The following is a 5,142-nucleotide window of genomic DNA, read 5'->3' as shown; positions in this document are numbered from 1 at the left end:
AGCTACTCGGGGAATCCCTGTTGGTTTCTTTTCCTCCGCTTAGTGATATGCTTAAATTCAGCGGGTTGTCTCGCCTGATCTGAGGTCGACAGCGGATACATTCGCTTCCATCAACTTCCTGCACGACCGCGTGCGCTCGCCCTACCAAGTGCGCCCGCAACCCTGTACAGGGCCACTTCTTCACAAGGCTGGCAATCGGCTTCCCCGCTGCACGCGTGCGGCGCACAACCGGTGTGACGTGGAAGTGACGGGACACGTTCGTAAACCCATCGCGAACCGAGTACGACGCCCTACCAAGTGCGCCCGCAACCCTGTACAGGGTCACATCTTCACAAGGCTGGCAAGCGGCATTCCGCTGCGCGCGTGCGTCGTCCGAGCAGTTGCGTGATAAACGACCGTGTCGAAAGCCCAAACACCGCCGAGGCCAGTCGCCGCCGCCGCAAGGGCAGCCACGCAGCCTGGCGAGAGGCATCGTCTCGTGTAGCGTCGCCCCCGCCCCAACTGGAGTGGCCCAGTTTTTTGAACGGGACGGGAACTGCGAAGCACTTAGACCGACGGCGGACTACGACGAGAACGCCTTAAGCTTCGCCAACGTTTCGCCAACTCGTGCGGGAGACTTTTTCCGCTTCGCGGCAAGTCGTCGCGCCGTGCTCTCCGCATCAACCGCGTACGCAGCGAACCGCAAACGTCGGGCGCAGCCTCCTCACCTCCCTGCGCTTTGCGCGCGAACGTTCCCTGTTCGCGCGGCAAAGCCTGGAGGAGGCACGGCCCCGCAGCGTGTTCGAGCGCCCGGTCTACGGGACACCCTGCTTACTTCGAGGGCAACAAGCGCAACGCAAGGCTGCGATCTCGCGCACTTTGCGCACGGCTGGAGAAGCTTTGCTGGCCGGCTTTCGCTCCTCGTGTTTACCGTGCGTTAAAGTTGCGCGTCCGTGGCTCTCGCAGCTCTTGCGCGCCCGGTCGCAGAGAGGAGTACGCAACCTCGACCGCACTTTCCCTGCAGGCTTCCTTCCGACTCGAAGTCCTGCGGCGGTCTCAACGAGGTGCCACATCCTCAATGCAGTCGGTCGCCCCCGTTTCGGTTGGGCTCTGGCACGACGGTCGCCACCGTCTCGCCCTTGAGTGGCCGCTGTTGGCGCTCGCTGTGAGGTGTTCAGCGTGCTGTCCGTGTTGCCGACGCGGTCAAAACGAGTCGACGGCTCACGTTCCCTTGTGCGCCGAAGGCTCTCTTGATATGTGATCCGACCCTCAGACAGACGAAGCCAAGGGAAGACCCAAGGCCGCAATGTGCGTTCAAAGAATCAGTGCTCAGTGTGTCCTGCAATTCACACCAAGTCTCGCAGCTGGCTGCGTTCTTCATCGACCCGAGAACCGAGTGATCCACCGCTTAGAGTCGTGAAAAAGTGTTTGTTCAATTCCGTACAGTCAAAACCAAACGTTTCTGGCACTCGGCCAAACAGTGGCCAAGAAGGGCGCTTTTCAGCGCACGCTTGGACTCCAAAACTCTGCCGCGCCTTTTTCGGCTGCCGCAAATCGAGCAAACGGTGTGTTTCGGACGGCGTTTCGCTTTCGCTACTTGCGAGTGCTTTCGTGGTCCACCCCTCTATAAATACTCGGGAGGCGTCGAAGCCGGTTCTCCAAGCCGGACCCGTAGGTATCGTTGTGTGCTCGCTCTCATTGGCCCGCCTAACCAGAAAATGCCTGCGGTACACCCATTTGGATAAGAGTGCACGCAGATGCGGGCCTCGACGGCTACACATTTCCTCGGGCGGCCGCCTCCCGGCCTCCGTGGAGCGCGGGATGCACGGTCCCATCGACAAGCCTCTCCCGTTTTTACCGTGGCGTCGCGGTTCACCACGGCAGGCGGGTCGGTCTCCTCCGCATAAAAAGGGGGACCCCCGCTTTTTGTTCCACGAAATCGCACAAGCTTTTTTCGCATCCACGGTTTGCCACCGCACACCAAAATGCCGATCCGGCTGCCTACTTTAGCCAACAGGTGGAGCCAGGCGCGCCGTACTTGCGCGGCACTTCCCACGTCCACCGAAGTCGGTGCCAAGGACCACTTTCGGCGCCGGAGCCGCGTACGAGCCTACTCGAGGCGGAAGAACGAAGCCAGCAAGGGCCTGGCCGCAAGTGCGTTCAATTGTCGGGACGTCCAAGTCCCTCGTTCTTCCGTGCTTCCTCTTTCGGCAAGTCGTTGCGGCACCTTCCCAAAGCGCGCAGACCCGCTAATCGCGACGAGCGCGACGTGGCCGTGCCGCCTTTCCCTCGGCAGCAAGCAAAACGCCTGGCAACGTCGACGCTCCCCTAACCGCGATCTCGCACCGTGTTTCGTGTGGCGAATTCAAAAGCCGGCCGGCGCTGCTGCAACCATTACGGTCGGTACGCATACGCCGCGGAGGGCGGGACGGTCATCGGAGCGTGCGGTTCCTCCATCGAGTACTGCGCACCTCGGCCGTCGCATCGCCGTGCCATGACCGGCCGCGCGTCAACGCGAACCGGTGCCAGCGAGATCCCTCGCCTGCAAGAACCGACCGGCAGCCTCCGTCACCCGAGGACGCGGAGGCGCTTGCCGCGGACGGCGGGACGGTATGCACTGGTGCACAGCGGACCCGTCACATCGCCAGTTCCTTGACCGACCGCCGACGCTTGTGCCGTTCCTCTCGTACTTGGCAGTCGCCGCGCGATTGTCGGGTCTCGTTCTTGCACGCTCGAACGGTCGGGAGGGCACTCGGCTGGCGTTTCGGGAACGCGCAGCCTCGCCTTCTACCGACGTAACCACGACTCGCCGTTCGCGCTCCGCCGCTCCTGTTTACAGTACTAGGCGGTCCCGCAGCGGTCGGGTCGCGCATTTCGAGCGCTTCGAGCCACGGTGCAGTGGCGGGTCGAAAGCCGACCTATGAGTGCGTTGCGCCGTTTGTACCCGCGTCCGCCACCTGGCCGACCGTCCAAGGTCGCGGTGTTGGCGTCCGCTGGGCGCAACAATTTGTCACGGGGTGCCGCTCCACATTCAGGCAGCCCCGTGGGGAAAAGCCGACCCCGCGTCCAAACGGGGTCAGCGGCAGAAAGTGTCGGGCGCAGACGCAGCTGAGGCGCTCACCCTTCACAATCCGTTAATGATCCTTCCGCAGGTTCACCTACGGAAACCTTGTTACGACTTTTACTTCCTCTAAATGATCAAGTTTGGTCATCTTTCCAACAGACCGGCGCAACCGAAAGGCCGCGCCGGACATCGGTCCGAAGACCTCACTAAATCATTCAATCGGTAGTAGCGACGGGCGGTGTGTACAAAGGGCAGGGACGTAATCAACGCGAGCTTATGACTCGCGCTTACTGGGAATTCCTCGTTCAAGGGGAACAATTGCAAGCCCCTATCCCAATCACGAAAGAAGTTCCACGGGTTACCCAGTCTTTTCAGACAGGGATAAAGACACGCTGCTTCCTTCAGTGTAGCGCGCGTGCGGCCCCGGACATCTAAGGGCATCACAGACCTGTTATTGCTCTGTTTCGTGCGGCTAGGAGCCGCTTGTCCCTCTAAGAAGGTTGTAAGGTGCTGGGAACCCCGCACCTATTTAATAGGCCAGAGTCTCGTTCGTTATCGGAATTAACCAGACAAATCGCTCCACCAACTAAGAACGGCCATGCACCACCATCCACCGAATCAAGAAAGAGCTCTCAATCTGTCAATCCTCCCAGTGTCCGGGCCGGGTAAGTTTTCCCGTGTTGAGTCAAATTAAGCCGCAGGCTCCACTCCTGGTGGTGCCCTTCCGTCAATTCCTTTAAGTTTCAGCTTTGCAACCATACTTCCCCCGGAACCCAAATACTTTGGTTTCCCGGAAGCTGCCCGCCGAGTCATTTGAGTAACTCAGGCGGATCGCTGGTTGGCATCGTTTATGGTCAGAACTAGGGCGGTATCTGATCGCCTTCGAACCTCTGACTTTCGTTCTTGATCAATGAAAACATTCTTGGCAAATGCTTTCGCAGTAGTTCGTCTTGCGACGGTCCAAGAATTTCACCTCTAGCGCCGCAATACGAATGCCCCCGTCCGTCCCTCTTAATCATTACCTCGTATTCCAAAAACCAACAGAACAGAAACGAGGTCTTGTTCTATTATTCCATGCAAGTTTATTCAGGCGACTCGCCTGCGTTGAGCACTCTAATTTTTTCAAAGTAAAAGCACCGGCCATCTCGAGGCACACAATGAAGTGCACCAAGAAAGAACCGGCATGATGTTCAGTCCGAGCCGTCGCATCGGGTAGATGCACTACTCGTCTGGAACTGAGATCCAACTACGAGCTTTTTAACCGCAGCAGCTTTAGTATACGCTATTGGAGCTGGAATTACCGCGGCTGCTGGCACCAGACTTGCCCTCCAATTGATCCTCGTTAAAGGATTTAGAGTGTACTCATTTCAATTACGGGGCCTCAAAAGAGTCCCGTATTGTTATTTTTCGTCACTACCTCCCCGTGCCGGGAGTGGGTAATTTGCGCGCCTGCTGCCTTCCTTGGATGTGGTAGCCGTTTCTCAGGCTCCCTCTCCGGAATCGAACCCTGATTCTCCGTTACCCGTAACAACCATGGTAAGCAAGTAACCTACCATCGAAAGTTGATAAGGCAGACACTTGAAAGAAACGTCGCCGGCTCGTGGCCATGCGATCAGCACAAAGTTATCCAGAGTCACCACACAATACGGGCCGAAACCCGATCGATCTTGGTCTAATAAAAGCACCCGTTACCCAAAGGGCTCCAGGCTCACTGCATGTATTAGCTCTAGAATTGCCACAGTTATCCAAGTAGGAAGAAACGATCTAAGGAACCATAACTGATTTAATGAGCCATTCGCGGTTTCGCCTTATTTCGGCATGTACTTAGACATGCATGGCTTAATCTTTGAGACAAGCATATGATTACTGGCAGGATCAACCAGGTAATCGTTCGACTGCGCGTCCGTCCTCGCCTTCGGCGGGCCGGACGCAGTCTGTGTGCGGCGGAGGCCACCTTCAGGCGCCCCAACACGCTTATTTTGCACTCCGAGATGACGGCGTTCGAGCTCGCTACGGCACAACCTTCCCGAAAGACGAGTGGGAGCCGTGCGGCAAGAAGCACGTTCATGCTCGCTCTTTTTCGTTGCATCGACTCGGTC

General features: G+C 58.1%; 3 non-coding genes across 3 annotated transcripts in view; all 3 read right to left on the bottom strand.

The window, feature by feature from the left end:
* LOC142793561 (large subunit ribosomal RNA) overlaps positions 1 to 88 on the bottom strand; it is a 3,958-nt gene extending 3,870 nt beyond the window's left edge. The window contains exon 1 of the ribosomal RNA XR_012891638.1: positions 1 to 88. This exon is cut by the window's left edge and continues 3,870 nt beyond it. This is a non-coding gene — a ribosomal RNA (large subunit ribosomal RNA).
* Positions 89 to 1,242: 1,154 nt separating this feature from the next.
* Positions 1,243 to 1,395, bottom strand: LOC142793570 (5.8S ribosomal RNA). The gene has a single exon (XR_012891645.1). It is a non-coding gene; the product is annotated as a 5.8S ribosomal RNA (ribosomal RNA).
* A 1,719-nt stretch (positions 1,396 to 3,114) lies between these two features.
* On the bottom strand, positions 3,115 to 4,929 carry LOC142793551 (small subunit ribosomal RNA). The gene has a single exon (XR_012891629.1). It is a non-coding gene; the product is annotated as a small subunit ribosomal RNA (ribosomal RNA).
* Between the last annotated feature and the right edge of the window lie 213 nt (positions 4,930 to 5,142).

Source organism: Rhipicephalus microplus, unplaced genomic scaffold, assembly GCF_043290135.1.
Source record: "Rhipicephalus microplus isolate Deutch F79 unplaced genomic scaffold, USDA_Rmic scaffold_307, whole genome shotgun sequence".
In the NCBI taxonomy this organism is placed as follows: domain Eukaryota; kingdom Metazoa; phylum Arthropoda; class Arachnida; order Ixodida; family Ixodidae; genus Rhipicephalus; species Rhipicephalus microplus.
Note: the sequence above shows the minus strand (reverse complement) of the source record. Positions and strands in the feature narration are given on the sequence as shown.